Here is an 18,855-nt window from a genome sequence, read left to right as displayed (position 1 = left end):
TCTGTACTTTGCGAGTTTGCGGGGTAGACACTTTTCTTTTTCACACTTATTTTAGAAGAAACATCAGAAATTGTTCAATTTATAATTTTTAGCTTTTGCCATCGTCGCGAAAAGATGCTTGTGGGCAAATTCTTGTTCGGGGAAATGTGATGGTGTCTGCTTTTATGAATGAAGCGAGTTTGCCTGTTGAAAGTGCGCTTACGTTCATGAATGAAAATGTTGTTACTGTGTATTTTTCTACAAATTTGGGCTTCGACTATTTGGCTGCCATATTGACTTGTGACGCTGCTGATGCTATTTAAAACGATTGTTGTTTTTGTAGAACAATGTTTGCAGTTTTTGTGGGCGACATATTTACATTTTTTTTTGTTTCGAAGGGGCAATCTTTCATAGATACTGATACTTAGTAGTATGCAGTATGCACAATTCGTACTGCTCGCTAAAGGTGCATCTGTACTAAACCCTTAACTCCGTCATCTGTAGCTTTATGGAAGGCCGCTAAACATTACATCGCAGGGCCAGTTAGCCTCTTGGCTCACGTCATAAAGTCGCTATTTGCGGCTCTAGCTTCACTGCTTCTGTGATGTTCGGCTCTTCTCAGCTCTTGCAGTATCAGAACTGTCGTCTTCTCCTTGGCATACCATACTCGTCTCTTTTGCAACATATGAGCCGCTATGTTATCTGGTGTTACTCGGCCTGCCACTTCTATCTCCAAAGCCTGGCGCTCTGATGCGAATCTCGGGCAGTAGAAAAATATATGCTCCGCATTTTCACTACTGTTACCCCAGAAAGAGCAAGTAACTCCGTTGTCATGACCATACCTATGCAGGTACTCTCTGAAACATCCGTGTCCTGGCAGAAACTGCGTCATATAAAAGTCTACTTCGCCATGCTTTCGTTCCACCCATTCGTGTACATTTCTGATTAATCGGTGCGTACATCTTCCCTTTTTTGTTGTGTCCCAACGATTTTGCCATTCCTCTATGCTTTCTTGTCTTTCCCCTTTTCGCACTGTAATTGTCAGTTTTCTGCCTATAATTTTGCTCTTGAGTAAAAATACGTCAAGTGGACACTTTATTTTCCACTTGATCATCGAATTTGAATGCGAGTATTTTTTCATAAAGTAGTCACCATGAAATAATAATCCCCCGCACAGTTTTTTAAAATTTTAATTTTAACAACAATTTTTTTTTGATCGAAAGTTTTTACTACTTTTAGTTAAAAAATTAATAATTAAGAAACTATTCGTGATTTTTTGATAAAAGTTTCAGAAGTTATAGTTCAATACCTGTACTTTCAGAAAATATGCATGAATTTTATTTATTTTTATTTTTATTTTTTTATATTGTTTATTAACTTTTAAGTTAACAAACACAAATTTTAATGACTTCTCCCTCAAAAAATAAATTATTTTTTCAGTATTTTGCAATAAACATTCAAGTAACGAAATCCACGAAAAAATTTGACTGATCGCAATTAGATTAAGCAAAACAAAATTTTTTAAGACGGGCCGTTTGAATTTTTTATTGCGCAGTAGAAGAGTTCCGTTGAACGAACAACTTAAATTCTCGTGCACGCGCTGTATACGAACACGCAAAAAATGCCCCGGGTAGAACGTGTTAAAGATGAACCGGGTAAATAAATGTTGCAATCCATTTAACAAAAAAAAAATCATAAACAAGTCATAAAAAACTTAGTTTTAATAACAAAAAATCGCGCTCATGTTTTCAAAGATTTTATTGGCAATTATATGTGCAATTCATGTGAACGGACAATTTATTTTGGTCGAAAAAAAAAATTCTTGGTGAATTATCGGTGAATGCATGTCCTGAAGTCAACAATCCTGAAGAGTCGAATGATGTGATCGAAGATGACGAAGAAAATGATCCCACTTTTCAATGCAAACCGGTAGATAACAAATTAAAAATTGATAAGGTTAATAAATTACACTGTGGAACATTTTTGGGATTATTGTCTGGGGGGTGAGAAATTCCAATTCAGGGTGATGGTACTATGTATAGTAAAACCCTCAAAGGGTTTGGAGTTCGTATGTGTCAGTTTTTTATTATGACCTTTTAAATTTTTTCCTTATCTTGATGTTTTTTCGCTTAGTAAAAAAAAAGTCTAGGCAATATTTATTAAAATAAATAAATAAAATAAAAATAAAAAAAATTATAAAAATGTTTACTTTATTTTTTTAGTAGTTTATGGCCAGAAGTCTGGAGTTATTGGGGAAAATTTATAAAAAAGGCGATAAGTGACACTTTTTTGAATAAAAACAATTAAAAACAAATAGAAATTGTAATTCTTAATTTTTCTAAATTTGTTTCATCAAAATCGGACAAGTGGTTCGCGAGTTATGTTAAACTACGTTTTTGCCAAAATGTTACAACTAAGCGAAAAAACATCAAGATAAGGAAAAAATTTAAAAGGTCATAAAAAAAAACTGTCACATACGAACGCCAAACCCTTTGAGGGTTTTGCTATACTGACCTAGTACCATCACCCTGACTTGGAATTTCTCACCCCCCGGATTAGCTGTTGTACTGTGTTATTAACGGAAATTGGTGAACCTCCAATCTCGAGCTCACATGACTTAATTAAAAGCTCCGTTTGATAAGAGTCTGCATCATTGTGTTACTTTTCTGAGTGTACTAAGTTGCCAGGAGCTGAGAATATTATAAATAAATTGGAACTATTGCTCAACGACCATGAAGTAAATGAAATTACATACAGCCAATGGAAAAGTACGGATAGATAAAAAAATTTTCAGTCAAATGTTCTTCTTTTCTTTTAAAATTCATTAAAATTCATTTTTCATTTTTTAGAACTGAAATCATTGAATAAACGAAGACAAAAGAAGATTTTTTTTATTGATTTAAGACAAAAATGGCCTGAATTATTAAGACATGATTTTCTTGCACGATCTCAAGTTTCATATTTTACTGACACGAAGGATGAGGTTGGAGAATTTATCGTTTGCCTTAATTTTTCTGAAAATTATACATTTTCTGTTCAAAATGCCATCCAGTCTTATCATTGGAATAACAGTCAGGCTACAATTCATCCTTACGTTGTGTATTATAGAGAAAATGGAGAAATGAAACATATAAACTACGTCGTTATTTCGGAAAAAGTTAGTCACGACGCGAGCTCTGTTCACCTTTTTAATTTTAAACTTATTGAATTTCTAAAAAATAAGTTTGGAGCAGATAAGATAAAAAAATTGCCTACTTTTCGGACGGAGCTGCTTCTCACTACAAAAATAAATATAACTTCGTGAATTTAATAAATCATAAAAAGGACTTTAACGAGAATGCGGAATGGAATTTTTTGCGAAAGGGGCATGTGTTGGTTTGGCAGGAAGTTTTAAAAGGCAAGCTTTTCGTGCAAGTCTTTAACGGGAAAGCGATAATCATATAAGCAATGCATTATTTGAATGTGGTAAGAATGCATTTAAAAAAATTAACTTTGGTTTTTCTCCCAAGAAGATCACGACTTCCATGAGAAGAACTTCAAATCTCGTCATGACCAATGTGTAACTATAAAAAATACACGCCAATATCACCATTACAGAGCTGTTAATAATACATCACTCGAGTGCAAAGTTTTCTCCAAAGCCCTTAAAATCGTTACCAATAAAGTTTACAAAAAAAAAGAAATAAAGCAATAAGTATGAGTTATAAAATTAATTTAAAAATTATTTAACTTCTTTGTTTTTTACCTATACAAAAAAATATATGATTTATTATCTCTGACATTTGTTTAAATAAAATTAACCATAAAATAACGATATTTTTAATTAAAACATTAACTATTATTCCTTACTTATAATTACGGAGTAAATCTGAAGGTAATTCAATGATACGCCCGTCTTAAACAATTTTTTTTTGCTTAATCTAATTGCGATCAGTCAAATTTTTTCGCGGATTTCGTTACTTGAATGTTTATTGCAAAATACTGAAAAAAAAATTTTATTTTTTGAGAGAGAAGTTATTAAAATGTTCATTTGTTAACTTAAAAGTTAATAAACAATATGAAAAAATAAAAATATATTATATATTATATAATTATTAATTTTTTAACTAAAAGTAGTAAAAATTCTCAATTAAAAAAATTGTTGTTAAAATAAAAATTTAAAAAACTGGGCGGGGGATTATTTGTTCATGGTAACTACTTTATGAAAAAATACTCACATTCAAATTCGATGATCAAGTCGAAAATGAGGGGTCCACTTGACTTATTTTTACTCTCTTGTCATAAGTCCGCTTCAGTTCTCGAGCCATTATGTCTGGCGGCATTATTCCAGATATAATGCTAGCGGCTTCATGAGATACCGTGCGGAAAGTGCTAATAGTTCTAATTGCGCTTAGGCGCAAGAGTGATTGTGCCATTCTTGCATAATTTTTTGCATTAGTGCTGGTCCCCATACAGGTGCAGCATACATTAGGACTGACTGGCCAAAAGTGCTCTGCTGCTTTGTTTTGGACCTCCCATGTTGGCCATAATTCTGGATAATGCCGTATTTACACGGGCAGCTTTTTCAATGTGGACTTTGTAGCTGAGCCTCGCGTCGATCATTACACCAAGGTACTTTAGTGCAGGTTGTGTTGTAATGATGTGTCCGTCAATATTTAAGGACACATTCTCGAGTTTTTTTCTGCTTGTAATAAGCGCTGCTTCCGTTTTTTGTTCCGCGAGTTGGAGTTTTGAACTATTTAGCCAATGCTTTATTTTTGGTACCATCTCACCACATATCCTCTAAATTTGGTGGAGTTCTTTTACCACTATGGTTACCGCTATATCATCGGCGTATCCGATAATATGTACTTCTTTAGTCAGCGGAAGGCGTAGTATACCATCATACAGGACATTCCATAAGAGTGGACCCAGTACGTAACCTTGTGGCACACCATCAGTTACCGTGTACTCTTTTGGACCTTCATCTGTGTTGTAGAGCAGCGGCCTTTCAGACAAATAGCTCTGTATGATGTTCAGCAAGTATGTTGGTATATTTTTCGCCTATAACGCACGCAGTATGTGGGGCCATTAAGCCGAATTAAATGCGTTTTTTACATCGGGGGTTATGACCGCGCAGTATTCTTTATTACCATACATCCATCTTTCTCCTTCTATAACATTCTCCGCAATACCTGTGAGCTTCTTAATTGCGTCAACAGTTGAGCGTTTTTTGCGGAAGCCGTATTGGTTATTTGATAGACTGCAGGCCTCCCCTTCTAGGTAGCTTTCTAGTCGGACACAGATAATCCACTCCAGCATATTTCCCATTGTGTCGATCATGCATAGAGGACGGTAAGAGCTAGGTTCCCCTGCTGGTTTGTTTGCCTTCTGCAATAGCGCTAGGCGTTGCATTTTCCATATCTTGGGAAGATTCCTTCTCGTAGGCATCGTGTAAAGAGCTCCGCAAATTGTGTCGTTTTGTAATTGACTGAAATCTTCTGGACATTGTTCGGGATTCCACACAGGCCTTGTGCTTTTGAATTGCCGAACCGTTCAGCAGCTTGTAGCACTTCAAGGTCACTTACTGGCGCTGCATCTGTGGGCTCTGCATTTTCGAGAAATAAACTTCCACCTTCTTGGATTTGCTTAGGGAATAACGTTTCTACCACATTTTTCCGCAAAGATGGACAGGTCGGAGCTTGCCCCCTTCCCCCCTTCTATCTTTCCCATTACTATCTTATACGCCTCGCCCCATGGATTTTCGTCAACTTTGTCGCGTAACATATTGAAGCAAGAAGTTTTGCTCGCCTTTATCGCTTTTTTGAGGTCCCTGCGCTTTTTTTTGAAAATGTTTCTCAATCTCGTAAAATTGCAGCTGTCTATGCTACGTTCGAACTGGCGCTTCGATATATGACACTCGATTCTACGTGAAGCGATTTCATGATTCCACGAGTATACCGGTTTTCTTTGTGTTGTTTGCTTCCTTTTTACATACGTCAGTATCTTCCTTCAGGTTTCTCGTCCAGCATAAATTGGAAGAGTTCCTCGTCAAGTATTTCAATCTTCCACCCTTTAGACTGCACTCTTTGGCGACAAGTGGTTCTTCGTAGCCCTTGCGTTGGTTTGCTGATATTTATTAATATAGCCAGGTGATTACTGTGGGTATATACAGTGAGATCAAAAAGTGTTCACGTAATGCACATTTTGCTTTTCTCATTGAATTTCATTCAAATATGGCAACACTTCAAGAAATATTTATTGTTGTTACATGGCATCGACATTCTAGTCTTCAAAGCCCACTACGATTGGTCCTAAACAAATAATATAATCTGTATCTAAACAAACTATCAACGAATATTAAGTAAACATACTAGTTAGTATAAATAGAAATAAGAACCATGTAAAGAGTATAAATAAAGAGTACACATTTCGGTGCAGCTTAAAATACATTGTATATTCTTTTGACTAATTTTTACTTATGCTAAAAATCGGGAAGATGGAGTCGTGTGTAGAAGTTCGCGCAAGTGAGGAAAGTTCTCTGATCGCCATTCACTTGGGAGTGGCCAGAAATTATTCTTTTGCACATGGCTCAAGCTGCTCACAACTTCCGGTCTTTGACCAAGTATCCTCTGGGTAGCCTAAGAACATCCGTAAAGTGAGAAGGCGAAATATCCCCTCCATAGGGTTGTGCGCTGGGTTTGGGAACCGCCACGTAAAAAGCCCGCTCCCCCAATGAAAGATTACTAACTGCCTCGGATGAGAGACCCCCATTTTGATGACGACCATGGCAAACGAAATAAGGATATTAGGACATGCACCTGGATTGTCCGGACCCTTAATTGGGAAGGTGCCGCTGCCCAGCTGGTTGATGTCCTAGTGAAAATAAAGGCTGACATCACCGCCGTCCAAGAAATGCGATGGACGGGACAAGGACAGAGACGAGTAGGTCCTTGTGACATTTCCTACAGTGGCCATATACAGGAGCGCAAGTCTGGTGTTGGATTCGTGGTGGGAGAGAGACTCCGTCGCCGAGTACTATCATTCACTCCGGTGAATGAACGGCTAGCCACAATCCGTATCAAAGCGAGATTCTTCAACACATCGCTGATTTGCGCCCACGCCCTGACGGAAGAGAAGGACTATGTGACCAAAGATGCCTTTTATGAGTGCTTGGAACGCGCTTATGAGAGCTGCCCCCGCCACGATGTCAAAATCGTGCTTGGCGACTTTAACGCCAGGGTGGGCAAAGAAGGTATATTTGGCACTACGGTCGGTAAATTCAGCCTCCACGAGGAAACATCCCCAAATGGGTTGAGGCTGATCGACTTCGCCGGGACCCAAAATATGGTTATCTGAGGTACTAGATTCCAGCACAAGAAGCCACCAAACAGATCGATCATGTTGTGATAGACGGAAGACACAGTGCTTTAAATGTGCGTACGCTCCGAGGTCTTAGCATCGACTTGAACCACTATCTTGTTGCAGCCAAGGGTCGCACCCGCCTCTGCGCAGAAAAAACGCACGTCAACAAACACAAGAAGGTTCGACGTCGAGAAGCTGCAATCACAACAGACAGCCGAACGATTTGCTACTCGGCTTGCACTCCTGCTCTCTGAGAGCACTCGTCAACAACTCGGTATAAGGGAACTGTGGGACGGCATTTCAAACTCCTTACGTACATCTGCAACCGAAACCATTGGTTTTCGGAAAGTGCAAAATAACAGCTGGTACGACGAGGAGAGCCGTGTCGCAGCGGAGAGAAAACAGACTGCCTACCTCGCAACGTTACGATCGACCACAACACGTGCGGGATGGGATAGATACCGAGAATTGAAGAGGGAAGCGAGACGCATCTGCAGACAGAAAAAGAAAGAGGCCGAAATGCGTGAGTATGAAGAGCTTGATAAGCTGGCCGACAGGGGTTATGCTCGAAAATTCTACGAAAAAATGCGGCGGCTTACAGAAGGTTTCAAGACCGGAGCATATTCTCGTAGAACCCCCAAAGGTGATCTAGTCGTCGATGCCCAGAGCATACTTAAATTATAGAGGGAATACTTCTCCAGCCTGCTGAATGGCAGTAAACGCACAACGCCAGGAGAAGGCGAACCCGATTCCCTAATCGATGACGATGGAGCAGACGTTCCATTTTTCGACCATGAAGAAGTTCGAATAGCAATTACCCGCCTGAAGAACAACAAAGCGGCGGGGGCCGATGGATTACCGGCGGCAAAGAACTGATAAGGAGCATGCATCAGCTTCTTTGTAAATAATGGTTGGACGAAAGCATGCCCAACGATTGGAATTTAAGTGTGCTGTGCCCAATCCATCAAAAAGGAGACCCCAAAATCTGCGCTAACTTCCGTGGGATAAGCCTCCTCAACATCGCAAATAAGGTTCTATCGAGCGTATTGTGTGAAAGATTAAAGCCCACCGTCAACAAACTGATTGGACCTTATCAGTGTGGCTTTAGACCTGGCAAATCAACAACAGACCAGATATTCACCATGCGCCAAATTTTGGAAAAGACCCGTGAAAGGAGAATCGACACACACCACCTCTTCGTCGATTTCAAAGCTGCTTTCGAAAGCACGAAAAGGTGCTGCCTTTATGCCGCGATGTCTGAATTTGGTATCCCTGCAAAACTAATACGGCTGTATAAGCTGACGTTGAGCAACACCAACAGCTCCGTTAGCATCGGGAAGGACCTCTCCGAGCCGTTCGATACCAAACAATGTTTCAGACAAGGCGACTCCCTATCATGCGCCTTCTTCAACCTGCTGCTAGAGAAAATAATTCGAGCTGCAGAACTTAATCGAGCAGGTGCAATCTTTTATAAGAGTGTACAGCTGCTGGCGTATGCCGTTGATATTGATATCATCGGCCTTAGCACCCGCGCCGTTAGTTCTGCTTTCTCCAGACTGGACAAGGAAGCAAAAAAATGGGTCTAGCAGTGAACGAGGGCAAGACGAAATATCTCCTGTCATCAAACAAACAGTCGTCGCACTCGCGACTTGGCTCTCACGTCACTGTTGGCAGTCATAACTTTGAAGTTGTAGATAATTTCGTCTATCTTGGAACCTACGTAAACATCACCAACAATGTCAGCCTGGAAATCCAACGCAAACTCTATAAGTCACTCATAATTCCCGTCCTGCTATATGGTGCAGAGGCTTGAACAATGACAGCAACCGATGAGTCGACGTTACGAGTTTTCGAGAGAAAGGTTGTACGAAAGATTTATTTATTTAGGTGGAACGATGAGCTGTACTAGATACACGACGACATTGACATAGTTCAGCGAATTAAAAGACAGCGGCTACGCTGGCTAGGTCATGTTGTCCGGATGGATGAAAACACTCCAGCTCTGAAAGTATTCGACGCAGTACCCGCCGGGGGAAGCAGAGGAAGAGGAAGACCTCCACTCCGTTGGAAGGACCAAGTGGAGAAGGACCTGGCTTCGCTTGGAATATCCAACTGGCGCCACGCAGCGAAAAGAAGAAACGACTGGCGCGCTGTTGTTAACTCGGCTATAATCGCGTAAGCGGTGTCTACGCCAATTAAAAAGAAGAAGAATAATAACCTCGCGCACGTTATATTACTGATGAACGACAATAACTTCATTTGAATTGTACATACACATGTACTTATGTGCTGATAGATGCGTATGAAAATATAATTGATGAAATGTGATTTATATATAATATTGTTGTAATATATTTATGCTGTTCACAGTTAAATGTTATCAAGCATGTTAAATTTCCCAGGTGGCAATATTCCCATATTTACCGACGTGGTATCTATCGGGTGATTTTTTAAGAGCTTGATAACTTTTTTAAAAAAAAAAAACGCATAAAATTTGCAAAATCTCATCGGTTCTTTATTTGAAACGTTAGATTGGTTCATGACATTTACTTTTTGAAGATAATTTCATTTAAATGTTGACCGCGGCTGCGTCTTAGGTGGTCCATTCGGAAAGTCCAATTTTGGGCAACTTTTTCGAGCATTTCGGACGGGATAGCCCGAATTTCTTCGGAAATGTTGTCTTCCAAAGCTGGAATAGTTGCTGGCTTATTTCTGTAGACTTTAGACTTGACGTAGCCCCACAAAAAATAGTCTAAAGGCGTTAAATCGCATGATCTTGGTGGCCAACTGCCCATGCATCCCGAAAAATGCACTGTTTGGTGTGGTTTGTACGCTGGTGGAATCATTGGACCGTATTTTTTCAAAGATGCTGTTGGACGCAACGTTACGGTGAATGGCGATCGCTATCGTTCGATGCTAACAAACTTTTTGTTGCCAAAAATGGAAGAACTGAACTTGGTTGACATGTGGTTTCAACAAGATGGCGCTACATGCCACACAGCTCGCGATTCTATGGCCATTTTGAGGGAAAACTTCGGAGAACAATTCATCTCAAGAAATGGACCCGTAAGTTGGCCACCAAGATCATGCGATTTAACGCCTTTAGACTATTTTTTGTGGGGCTACGTCAAGTCTAAAGTCTACAGAAATAAGCCAGCAACTATTCCAGCTTTGGAAGACAACATTTCCGAAGAAATCAGGGCTATTCCGGCCGAAATGCTCGAAAAAGTTGCCCAAAATTGGACTTTCCGAATGGACCACCTAAGACGCAGCCGCGGTCAACATTTAAATGAAATTATCTTCAAAAAGTAAATGTCATGAACCAATCTAACGTTTCAAATAAAGAACCGATGAGATTTTGCAAATTTTATGCGTTTTTTTTTAAAAAAAAGTTATCAAGCTCTTAAAAAATCACCCGATATTTTGTTTTTGTTTTACGTGAAAAACAATTTCACCACTTTCCCACTGTGTTGAGCTTGTTTATTAATTGTGACAAACTGGCATCTCTGATCAGCTGACTTTATTTACATTTGAAAATGGAATCTGATGAAAACAAAATTGTAAGTAAAATTAATATATTTAATAAAAGTGTAAATGTAAATAAAATAATGCCAAATATATGTTTCAGACCAAACCAAAACGTGTACGCAAAGCACCGTACAGGAAATGGAGCCATGAGGAGCAACAGAAATTAATTACATACATGCGAGACAACCGTTTTGAAAATAAATTGTTTATTAAAAGAACATACAACTTTTCGGCCCCGCAGGATGGCTTTCGCCAGTAATAAAAAAAAAAAATCTGAACAAATCCTAGAGCGGTGGCGTGCTACTACTTGCCAAATTAATGCATACGTACTCAAACACAATATATAACAAAAATTGTCCCAAAGGGATAGAGAATCGACATTCTCATAAAATATTGCTTAATAAGTAGCGCCCTAAATTCTAAAATAGATAAATAAAAAAAAAATCTAACAAAAGCAGAGATCGCTCTTATCGTCCCTACATAAGCGCTCCTCATAAGGGTAGTTGGTGAGAATCTGTTGTAAAGCATGAACATCCCACTTAAAAAATTATAATTCTAGTGAAGCCGTTCGCAATTACCGGCCACTCTCTCGCAAGGTCCCTCTATTGGCACAGCCCTAACTCCAGGGCTATGGAGTACCCATTCTGGCCATATCTGAGCCAGGCGTGGAGTTACTAGCCTTCATAAGCCAATAATAAATTAAATGCAAACAATTGCCGATAATACAGAAAAGGCAAATACTAAGCAACCGGTATACAAAAACGATAAAATAATAAATTGTCAGTAACCGCTAGTAAAATAAATAAAATCAAACAATTTTACAAACTTACTATAATAATAAGTCGTCAAAACATGCAAAAAAAAAAATTACTATCTCAACTTACATAAAATACAATTTTCTATTAAAACCAAAATCGGTTCTTACAGCTAATATTCTGCGGACTCGGCTACTTCACCAACAGTAAGCCGAATTACATGTCTCAGATTATATATATAAAACTAGGCAAAATATTCGCCTAGGGGGCCCAGGATGTTTAAATGAGTTAAGCATCCACCCACTTAACCCGAAAAAACTGGCGCACACTAATAAGACAGCTTAATTCACCACAGCTGATGACTCTATATCACACCACAATTGTGAACATCACCCAGCAGGCGGCCACCACACTAATAATACAATACCACTCAACACAACTCACCACACTTCTACATCAATCAACCCACTCAACAAAAAGGATGGGAAAAAAAGGATTGGTACCAAGCAATTCGACACACACTTCTATATAGCAATTCGTCTACAAGACATTCGCTTGTGCACTGCGCCGCGTTAGGACTCTACGCTAATTATACTTTCTTCGATACCGATCCCGCACGCTGCAATAATTTGAAGAACCGAAGGAGAATCGGCAAATCGTTTCGTTACCCTCAAACCTGCATATTTTTAAACGTAATTTCAATTGTAACCTTAATAGCTTTGTATAAAAGCAAATTAAACTTTAAACTATCCGAAATAATTCGCATTTTTACTTATAAATGGTACTTAATCTGAGTGTAAGTACTTTATCTATCTAATTGGGCATCCAATTTAACCAGGTATAAAATTATAATTATAACCACAGACGATTTCGACGCTGGAAGCAGTGCAAATGTAGCTACCACACCTGAAGATATTTTTAAAGAAGTCGGTACAGAATCTACATGCAACACAATAAATCGGAAGGGTATTTATTTGCGGACAGGTCTTGCCGATGTGCTTTCTATGCACACACGTTTAATTAAGGTGAAGCAACAAAAGTTAGATATAGAAACCAAAATGAAAGATAGAGAGCTATCTTTAAAAGAAAAAGAATTCGATTTGAAACATGAAAAATTTTTGTTTGAAAAAAAAATGCAATTCGGAAGAGAGAATAAGAATACTAGAAATTGAAATGAAAGAAAAACTGGCTTTAAGAGAGCTTGAAATGAAGGAACGAATAGCAATGGAGGAATTAAAAATTAAAAAATAAAACTATACATATATACTACATAAAAGTAAATAATTATATCTTTATTGTTTACAAAATGTGATAGAGCTTTTCTTAGGTCGTCGTGTTCATAAATTTCTTGTGGGAAGTCTGTTTCTTCTTGACTTTCTAAACTAGAATTTTCGTTTAAGTTAAATTATAGCAATATGCTGTGAAGGATACAACATGCCAAAATCCATATACAACAATTTTTATAATTAGTTTCGTTCGTTAATCGGAACCGTAGTTCTTTTAAAGTGCAAAATTTTTCTTTTAATTTCCCAAAACAATTTTCTATACGTACTCTATATTTAGAGAAATATTGATTGAATGTATGTGTGATTTCTTTTGACTGCTCAGTACTGTTTTGTCGAAAAGGTGTAATAAGATGTTGGCTTAGCGGATATGCCGAATCGCTAGCAATCAATTCCCGATGACAAAAATAATTTTGTGGGTTTTTACCTATTGCAAATTCGGCAAAAATTTTAGCACCATGCACGCTTCCTATTGTCGCTTGTCTAATTCTTTGTGAATAGTCACATACTACTTGCATTTTTATGGCATACCGTTTTTTTGCGAGAGAAGTATAGTTTGTGATCTTTTGAAGGAGACTCTGCTAATCTGATTTCAGTACCGTCAACATAGCCAATACATACTGGAAGCTCTTCCATTGTTTTTGTGACAATCTTTCGCTTTTCTTCTCTTGATGGCCAACATAAAAATGTAGATTTTAAATTAATCAATGCGGTGATAACCCGCTCTGTCACTTTGGTAACTGTTCCGCCAACGCCTATTCCGAACAATGTTGCAATCTTTCTAATAGAGGCACTCTCTCCACTTGATCCCAGACGAAAAAGTGTTATCTTTAGTTGAAGATCGATTGGTAAATGTGGAACACAATTTTTGTTTTGGAAAACAGGGTCCTGCTTGATTAAGGATAATATATAGTTGTACTCAAAGATTTCTATGCGCAACATTTGTCGCATGCTGCCACTATCAAATCTGGGAAGAACATTATTGACCCATTGCCAAGATTTTGGTATCCCCCAATGGGTACTTCTCCGATTAGCTAAAATAAGCGCTGCATCAATGGCAAAATTTATTAGGATATCGCCATCCTCTTCGTCACTGTCTTTAACAAAATTGTAAAAAATATCTTCGGTAGGTGATTTTATGTAATAAGTATATATACATACATACTAGAATCATTAGCGGTTATGTCCTGTATACATTTGTAGCTGAGTGCGTTCAATAAATTTTGCTTTCTATTTAAATGAGACATTTTTATTCAATAATTAAACATTAATTTGCTATAAAACTAACTTTGTGCGCTCACAGTTTAAATGTCAAATATCAGGCAAAGTTGGCACCTATGAAATTTCCCAAAAACTGTGAATACTATAATCCAGTTTTTAGGGTATTATGATAATATTTATTTAATGCATATATATATATAGCATATACTACATATGTTCGGACAGACATTGAAAACATTTTGAAAACATATTTGTATGTTGTGGAATCTAAGTTCAGACCGACAATGTGTGCTTTCGTTGAGTTTTCACTGATAACTATCAATAGCGGCATTATATTGCTCTTGCAATATTGCGCGATGACACAAAATGCAAAAAGCCTATACCGAAATATGCAAGGCCAAGAGAGCACCCATTGAAGAATATAGTGATATATGACGGCACGAAAATAAACGTGGGGTTTGGTCTGACAAATTTATAGTCATTGCAAATAATTTTCTGCGTGTGTTTGTTGTTGTGCCGTTGCACCAATAGGAAAATTCTGCAATTTCTGCACCGTGCAAGGTTTTGCAAGAGCAAGAGAATCCCCTTAATATGAGAATATCAAGCGACAGATGTTTTTGTATATGGAATGTAAAGTGACAATTTTGGGCCTGCAAAATATGTCTTCCAAAAACATCGATTAAACTAGAGCAGGCACCGATTATAATGAGTGGAATGTAGTTTTCCAGTAGTTTTCGGCGAAAACTGTGTTTTCGTTTGACAGATTTTATATGGACGAAAACACAAGTTTTCGTGCGAAAACCAGTTTTTCCCACGAAAACATGTTTTCGTTGACGGTCCGAACATAGTAATATATACAAACATATTCATATATGAAATTATATTATAGTATCAAACATAAGAAATATATAAAAAAATAGCTCTTTTTCGCACATTACCTACAATTATTGCTTTGGAAATAGCATAAGTTTTAGTTTTGCATGTATTCATAAAAATACGCAAAATAATAATCATATCAATTAACTACAAATATTACCATGAAAATTGCATAATTTAATAATAATGATATCAATTTTGCATGAATTCACAAAAATTCGCAAAGTTATATTTATGTAATGTCAATTGATATGATAGCATGTAAACGTATAAAAATATGAGCAAAAGGCCAACATGCGTCTGTAATAGCAATGTATATTTCTGAGCATATATGTACATATATGAAATATTATCGTAATATCCTAAAAGCATAATATATTACAGTAATAATATATGTAAATCACACCTCTTATCATTTAAAACTTTCATACGCATCTCTCCTGCAGATACATATGTATGCAAGTACAAATCAATTTCAAATCAAGATATAATCATTTATCAGTAATATAAAAAGCTCGCGCTTCTCTATATTTACGTACACACATATGTATGTATGTGCGTATGACATTCTCACACGAATAATATATGCGTACGCATGTTAATCAAAAAATACAAACATTCTTCTGGAAAAACAACAATAGTCTCAAAAATCATCATACATATTTACAATATGCGTATACATGTAAATATGTGCGTATGACATTCTCACACAAACAACGCATACACAACATACATACTTATATGCGTTCACATGTGGATATGTCACCCGCAAAAATTACAAATATTGTTCTACATAAACAACAATCGTTTGAAAAAGCATCAGAAACCAAAATGGCAGCCAAATTGCCGACGTCAAAATTTGTAGTTAATTACACAACAACAAAATTTTCATTCATGAACGCAAACGTACTTTCAAAAAGCATATTCGATTCATTCATAAAAGCAGACGCCATTACATCTCCCAGAGCATGCCTTGCCTACAAGCGTCTTTTCCCGACGATTTCAAAAGCTAAAATTCATAAATTGAATATATTTCTGAAATGTTATGGAAAAAAAGTGACAACCCCGCAAATATAAGTATTAAAATAGTTTATTTTTCGATTTTCCAATCAAGAAATGTTTCAAAGAAAATATTCAATGTTCCTCTGATTCATGTGTACAGTCAATCCCAGTTAAGTAGTACTCCGCTTAAATGAAAATCAAATCCCTCCCTCATCACTCTTAACAGCCTATATTATATCTTGCTGCATCTCACGGTTTGTTTTTTGAAATACATAGAAGTTATTGTTTTAAGTACCACTTGCTTAAGTATCCGCACTCGCTTATGTGCCATATTACATTTTTATTTTTAACAAACCACAAAATCTGTATCTTTGATTGTGGTACATAACCGGGATTGACTGTATTTGTCAAGGAATATAAAAAATATTTTGTAATTCTGAAATATTTTTACGCAGCTGCGTCGATATGTATGCAATCTCACGCACAAACATACATATTTACGCTGGTTTGTTGGCGGAGCTGTACAGCGGCTAGGGAAGCGGTGACAAACGGCGGTCGTTCGTTTATTTTTTTCGGCACAGCTCATTGGTTGTCCGTGACAACGGAGTTTTTGTATGAAACAATGGTTGTATATATTTACCTACAAAGTTGTGTGTAGACAAATTTACAAACATTATGCGAATGATTGTTTCAAATTTGTTTACATGAACACAAAATTACATACATATGTGAACATGTGAACTTTATGCGTACGGTTTTTTAAAACCTGTTTACATGTACACATAATTATGTATATGCATATGACGTTTAAGATTTTATCAAAACGGGACTTTATCAAAAAACATTTTTATCATTACGGGTATGGTTTTTAAAAATCTGTTTATATGTACATATAATTACATCCATAGGCGAATACGTGCGTCGGCTTGGTCTTCAAAATGTTATCTATATACATGTATCTATATGTATTTATTTAGGTAATAATGGATATATGACTTTATCATAAATTCCAACAGATTTAATGGAATTTATCATTAAATAGGTCAAATTGCACATACATACATATATATATGTACATATGAGCTTTGTTATCAAATACATATATATATGTATATAGAGAATATCTATAAATTCCCGATGACAAAAATAATTTTGTGGGTTTTTACCTATTGCAAATTCGGCAAAAATTTTAGCACCATGCACGCTTCCTATTGTCGCTTGTCTAATTCTTTGTGAATAGTCACATACTACTTGCATTTTTATGGCATACCGTTTTTTTGCGAGAGAAGTATAGTTTGTGATCTTTTGAAGGAGACTCTGCTAATCTGATTTCAGTACCGTCAACATAGCCAATACATACTGGAAGCTCTTCCATTGTTTTTGTGACAATCTTTCGCTTTTCTTCTCTTGATGGCCAACATAAAAATGTAGATTTTAAATTAATCAATGCGGTGATAACCCGCTCTGTCACTTTGGTAACTGTTCCGCCAACGCCTATTCCGAACAATGTTGCAATCTTTCTAATAGAGGCACTCTCCACTTGATCCCAGACGAAAAAGTGTTATCTTTAGTTGAAGATCGATTGGTAAATGTGGAACACAATTTTTGTTTTGGAAAACAGGGTCCTGCTTGATTAAGGATAATATATAGTTGTACTCAAAGATTTCTATGCGCAACATTTGTCGCATGCTGCCACTATCAAATCTGGGAAGAACATTATTGACCCATTGCCAAGATTTTGGTATCCCCCAATGGGTACTTCTCCGATTAGCTAAAATAAGCGCTGCATCAATGGCAAAATTTATTAGGATATCACCATCCTCTTCGTCACTGTCTTTAACAAAATTGTAAAAAATATCTTCGGTAGGTGATTTTATGTAATAAGTATATATACATACATACTAGAATCATTAGCGGTTATGTCCTGTATACATTTGTAGCTGAGTGCGTTCAATAAATTTTGCTTTCTATTTAAATGAGACATTTTTATTCAATAATTAAACATTAATTTGCTATAAAACTAACTTTGTGCGCTCACAGTTTAAATGTCAAATATCAGGCAAAGTTGGCACCTATGAAATTTCCCAAAAACTGTGAATACTATAATCCAGTTTTTAGGTATTATGATAATATTTATTTAATGCATATATATATATAGCATATACTACATATGTTCGGACAGACATTGAAAACATTTTGAAAACATATTTGTATGTTGTGGAATCTAAGTTCGGACCGACAATGTGTGCTTTCGTTGAGTTTTCACTGATAACTATCAATAGCGGCATTATATTGCTCTTGCAATATTGCGCGATGACACAAAATGCAAAAAGCCTATACCGAAATATGCAAGGCCAAGAGAGCACCCATTGAAGAATATAGTGATATATGACGGCACGAAAATAAACGTGGGGTTTGGTCTGACAAATTTATAGTCATTGCAAATAATTTTCTGCGTGTGTTTGTTGTTGTGCCGTTGCACCAATAGGAAAATTCTGCAATTTCTGCACCGTGCAAGGTTTTGCAAGAGCAAGAGAATCCCCCTAATATGAGAATATCAAGCGACAGATGTTTTTGTATATGGAATGTAAAGTGACAATTTTGGGCCTGCAAAATATGTCTTCCAAAAACATCGATTAAACTAGAGCAGGCACCGATTATAATGAGTGGAATGTAGTTTTCCAGTAGTTTTCGGCGAAAACTGTGTTTTCGTTTGACAGATTTTATATGGACGAAAACACAAGTTTTCGTGCGAAAACCAGTTTTTTCCACGAAAACATGTTTTCGTTGACGGTCCGAACATAGTAATATATACAAACATATTCATATATGAAATTATATTATAGTATCAAACATAAGAAATATAT

The 18,855-nt window shown here is 36.8% G+C and overlaps 1 long non-coding RNA gene across 4 annotated transcripts; it reads right to left on the bottom strand.

Annotated features, from left to right (window-relative positions):
- Positions 1–12,868: 12,868 nt before the first annotated feature.
- LOC126766645 (uncharacterized) lies at positions 12,869–18,742 on the bottom strand. 4 transcript variants are annotated; one of them, XR_007668933.1, is made up of 3 exons: positions 18,014–18,742; positions 17,887–17,955; positions 12,869–13,986 (listed from the first exon to the last, which is right to left on the bottom strand). It is a non-coding gene; the product is annotated as an uncharacterized LOC126766645 (long non-coding RNA). The 4 variants fall into 4 exon arrangements; XR_007668932.1 differs by lacking the exon at positions 17,887–17,955 and adding an exon at positions 14,051–14,119; XR_007668934.1 differs by lacking the exons at positions 17,887–17,955; positions 18,014–18,742 and adding exons at positions 14,051–14,119; positions 14,178–14,853 and having other exon boundaries at positions 12,869–13,982.
- Between the last annotated feature and the right edge of the window lie 113 nt (positions 18,743–18,855).

This window comes from Bactrocera neohumeralis, unplaced genomic scaffold (genome assembly GCF_024586455.1).
Source record: "Bactrocera neohumeralis isolate Rockhampton unplaced genomic scaffold, APGP_CSIRO_Bneo_wtdbg2-racon-allhic-juicebox.fasta_v2 ctg195_1, whole genome shotgun sequence".
Classification (NCBI taxonomy): domain Eukaryota; kingdom Metazoa; phylum Arthropoda; class Insecta; order Diptera; family Tephritidae; genus Bactrocera; species Bactrocera neohumeralis.
Note: the sequence above shows the minus strand (reverse complement) of the source record. Positions and strands in the feature narration are given on the sequence as shown.